The sequence below is a fragment of the Strigops habroptila genome, chromosome 3 (assembly GCF_004027225.2).
Source record: "Strigops habroptila isolate Jane chromosome 3, bStrHab1.2.pri, whole genome shotgun sequence".
NCBI classification, from domain to species: domain Eukaryota; kingdom Metazoa; phylum Chordata; class Aves; order Psittaciformes; family Psittacidae; genus Strigops; species Strigops habroptila.
The window spans coordinates 37,488,398-37,499,376 of NC_044279.2; positions in this window are offsets into that span (position 1 = coordinate 37,488,398).

A 10,979-nucleotide genomic window follows, 5' to 3' on the forward strand; every position below is an offset into this window, starting at 1 on the left:
TATTTACTAGAGCTGCTTGATCAAAGCTGTAATAACAACAGCAAATCATGCCTGCTAGTAGACGGGGAAATATCAAGATCATAATTTTGGAACTGTGTGAGAAAAAAACTTTGAAAGTGATGGAAAGATCAGCCACAAGATAAAAGAGAGTCTCACTTCTGCCTTTCTTCATCAGAAAGAAAAGTTGCCACAGTAAAATGTGTGTATTTGCTATCAGAAAGGAAATTCCCTTAGTATCTGCACAAGTGGAATGCAAAATACATAGCTGAGACATGCTCTCTACAGATGTCAAGATGTACATTTCCAAAGCAGCTTTCACAGAAGAGGTTCAGCTTGAAGTAGAGAGCAAATGAGTTATAAAACAGAACAGCCTGCAAATTACCACCAGAAGTGTCTTTATCAGTACAACCTGATGAAGTTTGCATCACCTCATCTTGCAAAGAAAGCTTTCAGCTCCTTTGCAACGCAGGAAAAGCTGGCTAGGGCTAGCTAAAGTAATTACCAGTGGAATCATGTACTCTTGACTTCTCCCTAAGTAACAACCGAGGGAAACTTCTGGGAATTTGGACTCAGGTCTATCACATGAGATACTGCAAGGGTTTATCAACCCAGGTGACTGATAGCACAGGTATAGGCAGAACATTCAGGGTGTGGTTAGGTGATAAGGGAAAGAGGACTGAATGGCTCCCTGTCTTCAGAAGGGGTTATTTCCCCATTTCCAGTTCTCTGCTTCCAGCTGTCTGTTCCTGCTGCTTTTCTTTGTGACATCTCCTGTGCTCCTGTGACTGCTTGATAAAGCAAGTTGACATATTAGCAGCAAATAAAAGTAAATATCCTACTGTTGAATCAGCTGAATCTGTGGGCAAATGAGCCAAAGCCAGCTCAAAGAAATACCTGGCTGGGAATGCACAGCTGCTGGCAAGGCTATTGTTTCAGCAGGGCATTAGATGGGCTCAGGACATTGTTTCAGTGAGATACTTGATGGGCTCAGCTGCATCACCTAACCACACAAGGTGGTTGAGTCAATCCAATGCCACGCTGCTTTCAGAAAAGGCCTCACCATCAGAGCTTACAGCCAGCAGTGAGGAAACAAGGAAGGCAGACACCTCTTTCACAGTGGTGTGCTCTGAAATCAGCCAAGCTTTCTGTAGGCTTCACCTTCAGTAGTGAGTGCTGCTGCCTAATCTAGCTGAAGCAGATCCCACCTTTTCCCCTGCCTACCTGTCTGCTACCATTCCGGTGATGTCCTGGCCCACCCACTGTGTAGCTCCTCAGGACTACCTCAGGGAACTGATCTGCAGAAAAAAAATTAATTATTTCTCAGGTGTGCCAGATCCCTTTATCTGCTTCGTATCATAGATGCACAAACATCTGTGCCAATATAACAGAAGCGGCACCAAGAGAATGGAAGGGGTAGATGGGATCTCTGTGAAATAGCATGCTGACCAAAGAAATGCACGATGAATCTTCACTACCACTGTCCTGGGTTCAACTGTAGCAGTCATTTTTCTCCTTCTCCTCGAAGTTTGTAATTAAACACAACCATTTTAGTGTGGCTGTGCAACTGAGTAAGCCCCACAACTGACGGGTTTCTTTGAGCAGAGCAGGTGCAGTAGATAATGTGGCTGATGAGGGATCAGGAAGAGGATAAGACAGGCCCAAGTCAATGATTCTCTGCAGCTTTATCTACATCCCATCTGGTAAGAAAGAGGAAATTAGATATTGTGGTATCTCCTGCATTGGATGAGCTGAAGATCAGGATAGGCAATTATCTGCCAAAAGGGATGGTCTGTATTCTACCAGATCTTCTTCAGTAGATACTGGGGAGAACAAGTGTTCTCATGAATCTTCTTGAAACTCCTTATTTTGGTGTTAAAAGCCCAAAGACCTGTGCTCTCAAGTATCCCACTGCAGTGCATTTGGGGATATGTTTGTGTGAGGCTTGTTTTGCTTACGTGAGGAAACTGCAGGTGGTCTCCTGACAGCCAAGTCATGATGCAGCAGTATCTTACAGACCCACAATGGTGGATTTGGGGTTTCTCCCCTCTGAGTGGCACTACCGTGGTGTATTTCTCTCAAGGTGTTCCACCATGCTGTGTCTCCTCTGGCCTTGGCTCATATCTCAATAACATGGTGTTCAGATGAGTAAGGTGTGTCAGAAGTCAAAGCCCATTGCCTGCATATCTCTCCAGATACACAAAGAAAGGCAGAAGAAACTGCCATGAAAAATGCACAGAGTCAAAGCTACCACAGCTAAAAAGATTATTTTGAAACAACAGGGGTGATCTAACCTAAGATGCTAAGATGGACCCTGTAAAACCAACTGAAAGAAGGAATGCCAAAAAGTGCACACACTTGCCTTCTCTGAAGGCAAGAAATAACCAGATAACTGAGATATTACTTCTTCAATGGAACCCAGCAAAGCACAGAACAGTATTTTGCATGGCTTCTTCACCTGCACGCAGAGCTTAGTTTGTGCCCTGCTTTTCCAGTGCTATCAGTGGGTTTGTGCAAGTTTTCTCCAGTTTTTTGGAAGAGCCTTTCTTTGCGCGCTGTAGATGGAAAAACCCCTTTTCTCCACCAGATGGCACATGCACCAACAAACCGCCCCTGCCAAACCTGACACACCACGGGCTAAGGCTGAAGGCTTGTCAACAGCGGGAATGGCTGTCAGACCCGCTAATGGGGCCAGGGCTGCTGGCAGGGAAATAAGCTTAATGCCCTTCAAAAATTCATGTGCCGTTTGGATTAATACTTCCTCTCTCTCCAAACCTTGCCTTCCTGATAAAAACTGTGGATGTTACCCTGATCTGTATTGCTCACTGGTACTTAGAAAGAGGTTCCAGTTTGCAGGGCAGCTGGGGTGGGGGATTCCCCTTGCTTTTCCTGTTTCATATTTAGTTTAAAAAAACCTCACATTATTCTGGTAACCAAAACAAGTCACAGATAAGAACTACCCATCGTGTTCAAGTTTCTGTAGTGCAGTTCTACCCATCAGAGTCCTCCTCAGGCTAAAACATGCCACGCACTGGAAACTCGTACCAGGTGGCTTTCAGGTGGAAGCTACCAAGAACTAAAACTGCAATAAAAGAAGAAAGGCAGGGTATGAAATATATGGATATTATAACAGTAAACTCTCTTGCTGTATGCTTATCGATCCATTTCTACAAACATTTTTCACATGCAATTAGGACATGTACGAGTAGTTGCAAAATAGTTTGCAAGCTCTTTGTATGAAACTTTTTTGTATGTTTAGAGAGGATATGTATTAAATATATTGTGGAGATATTAACAGAATCTCAAAAGCAGCAATGACACAGAGGGGAGATAAAGTGTGCAAGTACTGCGAGAAAAACACTATAGGGGGCAAAGTGGAGAAATTCAGAGCTGAATGTAAAAAAGAAGCTCAAGACAGTGCTGGTCATCCCAACAGTGTCTGCCACCTGAACTCCAGAATGCTGAAGTCCCACTTCCTTAGTGTTTCTCACTGTGGCTGTGACAGTGGAAAACATGTATGAGAGTTTTTCCCTTGAGTCAGTGGGAAAACATGCATGAGAGCTTTCCCCTTGATTTCTGTGACTGTCATGTTCCAGCTTGGCACGAGCAGATTAATCATCAAGGTTGTTGCAGCAGAACTGCAACTCTGTGGGTCACAGAACTCCTCCCAGGCACACCCAGCTATCTTCTTGGCCAGCTCAGTTTCCTAAAGTTTTCAGGGCCTTTGGAAGGGTCTGCATGCCTGTGCTTAACCCCTTGCACCTGGTCTTACAGATCTTCCACAGAAGGGTTTTCTCTGTGGCACATTGCCACTGAAGGAGAAACAATTTTTGCAGTGATCTTTAAATCTCCAAGATCTTTAGGGACATGTGCCTGTTCCGTTACAGCACAAAAATATTTCCTGCTTTGGTTTCCCTTGACCATAGTAGTCCAGTAATCCTGGGGGATGAGGTTTAGTTCCTGCTTTCTGAGCCCTTCCTTAGCAGACATTTGAATAGGAAAAAACAGCTGTAAGATGAACTGTGAGTAGCTACAGAATGGGAAATTGATACAACTGATGCACAGATGGAGCCTAAACACTGAGGCTTAGTAGCTGCTTTCCATGTTTTAGGTAGCCTTTCTGAGAGCAAGGGACAAACCTAGACTATCAATGGAAGGAACAGGTCAAACAGGACCATTAAGCTTTTATTGCATCCTTAACATTCATCAATTTGCTTATGCCACGTTGATAAGGTACTGTGACAATCCTAGCAGGTTATTGCCAATGGAGAGCAACATGACTAGTTCCTTGTGGAGATGCAGGTGCAGAAGAGCTATACACAAGGGCTAGAGGAAATAAATCACGTGATTAGCCATAAATAAAAATGAAAGATGCACGTTCTGAGATACTTCAGAAATCTATACCCTCCAATTCCAACTACTGCTAGAAGAAGAAATCTGGGAAAAGATTGCTCAAGATGAAAGTATAATGTGTGGCTTACTACAACTGTATCATAACTAGGCTTTCTGGACGTTAGGGCAGTTAAAGAAGAACCTCTGTGTATGTCATCTGTAAATGTCCTTCCCTTCAGATCTTTTTAAAATCAGAACACTAATGTACTGCTGGAAATATAATAATTAAAAAACGGCTTAGTCCATATTTGTTATGCTATGCAAACTTAAAAGCTCACAAGATCACATGCTTCAGGATGACTGCTCCTCCAGTACAGCCTGTTTTCTGTATAAAAGCTCAGTATCCTTGAGATATAAAACGCTGTCTCGCTGACTACTTGCCAGCTAGGTAAAAGGAAAACTTGGTACAAGTTTGTAGCTGTCTGGGATTCATCTGTGAATTTATTTTCTACTCTGCCAGCTTGTCATTCTTGTACATATATGCACTGTCTCTTGGTCTAGAAATCTTGCCTTTTTCTTCCATTTATTTGCCATTAGAGAGAGAACCATTCAGACAGACCAAATACAGCATCATTTTGAAGTGAAAAGGCCAAGTGGGTTGAATATCCACTGTCTGGACATAAAGTTATGCAGTGTTATGCAGCCTATTTACAAAGAAAGCAATGTAGTGCATACAAACTCACTACTGGGAACCCATAGAGTCAGTCCTCCTCTTGGTTTTGGTCTCAAGTGGAGTTGAGATTGATTTGCTGATTGTGATTCAGAATGCTCCAGGCTCTCTGTGAACATCAGAGTTTATGGGTTTCACCAGATGGACAGAATGTTAATTTTGTCCATTGGTCAGAAAAGACTGTATCATGATAGTCACTGACAGATGACAGAACTAGCACAGACAAAGCTCCCCTCCTAGTAACACTGTGCCAGTTCCCTCCCACACCTTGCTCCACAGAGAGAACCTTTTCTGTTTTGGTGACATGAACAGGCTCCTTGCCTTACTTAGATGCTGTTGTTTCCTGTTTGCGTTTAAACAAGTACCAATTGACAGGCAGGCAAGCGGCCACTGTAAAAAACTTTTCTTGCTTGGCAACAAGTAGTTGTATGCCAACTATTAGGTGGCGAGGCAACATATGGTCAGGATCTACCTGAATCAAAAAAGGGCATATAAATACAAGAAAAACACAGACTGGATAGCTAGGAAAGCAACATGGCTCTTTAGATGGATGACTTACCAAGGTACATCAGTTTATTTCAGGACGTATATGGATCATTTGGAGAAGATTTAATCTCAAGGAAACTCCTCAGCAAATCCATTTCAAAAGTGGGCTTTGGAATACACATCTAAGATTGGTAACATAGCTCTGTTTGTGATGGCAAGAAACTCTTGGAAGGAAACGACTCAAATTAACCTTCAAGGTTTCAAGTCAAGGCTACCCCAGACACTAGTAATGCCTCTAGTAAAATGCTTCAAGCTACTTGTCTAGCTACTAGCATTGTTTAACTGTACATGCTGCAACCTGTACGATAAAAGCTGCACTGACAAAGCTACGCTCTCAAAAGTAGAGAGCCACTTGATACCAGCAGAAAGGTAACTTCATAATTCATCAACAAAATCAATCATATCAGCAAAAGGACAATGCTGGGGCTTTTCGCAGGAACAGAGAGCTCATTCTGCATCAGGCAAAATCATACACCAGACAGTAAGGCTGCATTGGCCAGACACTGAATTGTGCAGCAGACAACAAGGAGGTCTGCAAGAGAGGATGTTAGAGAGACTCTGTGGTCCAAAATAAAAGATACATTCCTTGTACAGCAGGCGGCTGGAAAGCAAGCACAGAAGCATGTAGGGGGAGATGTGGACAAACGAGTTAGCAAGGCTGGGACAATTTTAGGTATGCACAATCAGATGTGTAGAATGGGGCAAAGTTAAGAAGCTGCTTGTGTAATAAAACGCCCTCCAGCATTCTGTTGTTAGTAACAAACAGTTTAAGTAACAGCCAGACAGTTAAAACTTTTCTTTTTTGTCTCCCCCTCCTCTAACCCAAACTGCAGCCTGACTTTAACAGTGCTTTCAGGCCTGGCCTCATCACCAGCTGTAGTTCTGTCCATACATGGCATCCCAAACAGTGTGGATCTGGACTGCATGCTATGTTTGCTATGTTTGCTCTCAGCCTCTCCTAGGTCTAAGCTGTCCCTGAATACATTTGTTTCCTCTGCAGCTTCTGAAAGACACCTCAGTCGTTCACCTGAGTCCTATCAGCCTGTGCACACCCCTCACCCGCTCTGGGCCACTCCCTTGAACAAACATGTGTTTTGTGCTGGACTGAATAGCACATCTGAATGACAAATGAGCACTGAATGAAAAGAACAATTCCCAACTGAACTGGTATCATCCTAGTTAGCTTAAACAAGGCAGATGACCATAGTTAAACTGAGGCTTTCTCTGATCTAAATACTTGCAATCAAGTACTTCTGAAAGAAGGAGAGATCACTGAATTATTTCATTTTCACAGCTACAGATTAGTAACACAGGAACCTATCACAACCTAGTCACATACTTCACCCCTGCTTAACAACATTACAAGAAAAGCATGTTTCTTCACTCAGAGATGTTCCTAACCAAACATACTGAGAGTAAGAAGAGCCTTTTCCTGAGATTCTTCCCTTTCAGATCTTTAGAATCACTCCATGAGCTTCTTTCAAAAGTGAGGATTAGAAAACTACAAGAGAACAAACCACACAAACCTTTCATTCCGTGTTAAATATTGAGTACTTCTAAGCAGAAGTTCAAGATATATGGTTTATATTTTTGCCAGTTGGCCTCCCTTCAAAAGGCATACACTATTGTTTTGTTTAATTTTGCTTGTGGCTGATGGAGCTGCTGCCAAATAGGAATCAGATTTGGGCAGACAGACTACCAGTGTCTCCCAGACACAAGCAGGAATGCATATGCCAGCTAAACAAGGGCAGACGAACTGCTTTCTTCTGATGGGCGATTGTTCCAGCTCCAGGTGGTTTTGAAGGAGCTTGTAGTTAACGCTCCTAAGAGCAGGGCACACCTGAACTGAGTGCCTGTGGGAGGGAGGTAAGAGCTTGTGAACAGCTGCTGGAAAAACGTCTTTGCCAGTCCACCTGACATAATCTTACTTTTTTCTTACATTTTACTCTTTGAGTTCCCACTGCTGCTACAAGCCTTGCTCTTGATTCCTGCTTATTATTACTGTCTGTTCAAAATTGCCCCCAGGAAAGCTGTGTCCCCCTTTTCACTTAGTAGAATTTGGATGTCATTTATAGTAAGAAGTTTCTGGTGGTGGTACTCCCCTGGGGATGGGCCTTAACTTGAGAAGTTGAAGTTCTCTGAACCAAATATGCTATTACTGGCATGAGAATTTCTTATCAGCATGCTTTTTCTTACACAACAAAGCAGGAATGACACAAAACCAAAATTCTTTCTCTCGAATTTGTACAGCAGTGTACTGACCCAATGTCTGGCATGCAGGGCCAGCGCTGCAGCAGACAGTCCTGGCAGAAAGCCCCAGTGAGCCACACATGCCCCAGCTGTAGTTCAGCATCCTTTTCCCTCCATCCTTTTATCTTTCTGTGCCTGACAATCCGCAGCACATCACCGATCTGTCATACTGACACAGATGCAGCCAAGGCTTCAGAAAGGACACACCAGCACAGTGTAAGGCAAGCCTAGGGGCTTGCTTTCAAAAATTATGGGTTTTGTCTGGGAGGGAGCAGTTGATGGGCAGTATGTGAGGGTCACCTACCTGATAGCCAAGCAGCAGCAATTGGGTTGGAGATGATACCTGACAAACCCTGGCCTCCTATACCTGTGATCAGCACCTGGGAACTTCAGACCATTTCATGACTGTGCTGGATGCTGACTTGGCAGCAGCTGGGAAAGGGTAAGTAAAAAGGAAAAAAAACTGCAGTGAGGAACAAAGGTCTGAATGGAAGTCTTTAGCGGTCTACCCCTGCATCACAGCAACCCGTCTTTCCTCTGGCATATGCACCTATAGGTAGACCAGATCCATCTCAGAAAAGGATTTAGTTTGCAAGCATTAAAGAATTAAATGTCTGCAGTTAGAATCTGAATTTATATTAAAAGGGTCTTGTACCATGTTAGTTAACCACAGTGTAAAGTGAGTATCTCCAGTTAAGGCAGCTGGGCTACATCTCCTCCAGATATTTTCTGTAGCATTAGGAATAAAACACGCAGGTTGAGTCTTGCCATAGTGATGTCTCCTTTTCTTTTTACAACCTTTAAACAGTGGGGAAGTCAGCTCTCATAACTATACAAGCTTATTACTCACCCTTCAAGTAAAACTTTTTAATTATAATTGTCCTGAATTATCAAGCATAAGAAAATAATTATGCATGTTGATGCCACAGCGTGTGCTGTGTTAGTGACAAACTAGTGGCAAATGGGACAGAAGCGGAGCAGCACTGCATGCCAGAGAATATCCCCTATCTCCCTGAGCAAGCACAGACTGTGTATTTTACCGACTCACAGCCTCCCCTTAGTCAAGATTAGTCTGTCTGAGAAAAGAGATAAGATTGTCCTTGAAGACTGAAAGAAAATCGAGAGAGAAACTGGATTTTGCTTTGTTCTGATTGTGGGGGTTTTTTGTATCCTGTGCAGTTAACGAATTGGTAAGGGAAGTTATCTTTTAAAGAATACCAATTTAATCTCAAAGTTGGTCACAAGACACTTATTGGATGAGAAGTGGAAAAAGAAAGTCATAGTTACCAGTTTGGAAGTCCTGAACTGTAGAAAATTTATTGTTAATTTAAAAAGCACCTGAATTTCCACACAACCCTTAGCAAAATGACACTGTGCTTAAGACAAGGCTCAATAATGTGATACAGAATGACATAAACACTCTGGTTTTGTTTTGCTTCAGTTCAGTAAAAAGCATTCTGTATAGGAATTACATACCTTTCATGCCACATCAAGACAAGATTGAGCATCGATAATACTGCTGTTCAGTGTTACACCAACTGAACGTAGCCATTCGGTTACATCCTCTTCCTTTTTTGTGTAGACAGAATTTCCTCCTAATGATGAAGCTAGCTAGCTAAGGATCTGAGGAACTGGGATGCTGGGTAGAAATGAGCAGGTAACCTGACTTTGCCTGTGGCAGGACATTCCACTTACACCAGATTTCTGTTTGCCTTGAAACCCCAGTGCTAACAGGAGGAGAGCACACGTTGCAAAATTCTGGCAGCTTCTCTGCTGTCCCTCACTAGACCTTGAGCTTTGGGATAACAAACTTATCTTGAAAATCCATCATCACACAAATATATAGATTTAAACCACTGCTGGAATTTTTACAAGGTGCGATGGTTGCTGAGAATCTGTATTTGGCCAACAGACAAGTCCAGGCAGTTATCCACTGCTTGTTCGGACAAGTTAGTTGTCATGGAAAATTAGGATCATGCTCACTCTGTTCTAGTATATCTGTAAACACTATCTGCAGTGCTCATGTTCTCTAACAAATCTTTTCACTATTCAAATGTCATTTTAAAATGTCACCATAGGTAAAAAAGAAACCTGAGAATTATAAACGGGAGTCAGACTAGAAACTAAGCAGTTCTAGTTAAGTGTAGCAAGAAATAAGTACCTATCAAAATAGCATACTTCCGAATAGCCTGCATATACTCAGAACGGAACATGACAGGATTACAGGACAATATGACAGCATCCAATTCTCTTTTAATGTAAAGTTTTTTCCTAGTTTCCTCTTCTAAATATCAGTGGAAAAAAAAAACCAAAACCAAAACGACTGAAAAGGCACAAATGATCACTACACATCAAACTAGTATCTAAAGGTGTCATTACCTATTAGCCAGGCAACCAACACTTCTATTATTGTGTCCCTGAATCTATATGGATTCTAAGGAAGTTTCTGCCTTGAAATAAACGGAAATAATGAAGTTTTCTTAATTATTAACATATGCTGTAGCTGCATTTACGGAAGTCCAGGGTTGCCATCACGAGTCTTACAGCCATTTATCCCCAGACGAGGCCTGATGTTTCAGCTCAGAAGCCGGGGTCCAGCAGGCTGCCACTACGCAGGCAGGGCTGCGCCTCAGAACTGCCCCATGTGTCTGAGGGGAACCCAAAGTTGTTTGACACCTGCCCGCACCCGGATAAAAACTACGTTTTCAGTGGAAGTGGGGATCTGTCTCTTTTCAGACTCGTTGCTGGCAACAAGCTCTGCTCTCCAGCTCTGTCTCCTCAATTCTTCACTTCCACAAGCCACAACATGTTTTGTTTACCATAACCCAACGGTTTTCGTGGAGTGACCGTATAAACACTCGGCAAAGGATAAAAGGGGCGATGGACAAGATGAGGAGGGACGCAGAAGAGAAGAGAAAAAGCCACCAGCAAAGCACAAGCCCAGCCCTCTACTTCCCGCAGCCCCCCGCCGCGGCTCTCGCTGTCCCAGCTGCTTGCCAGGCCCTATCCCCGTTTGCCCCTCGGCCCGGGCACTGCCGTTCTGTTCCGCCCGACACCGCGGGCGCGGGCTCCGTCCCTGCACCTGGTGCCGGGCAGCGGCCTCAGCGCGCCCCGCACCCACCCG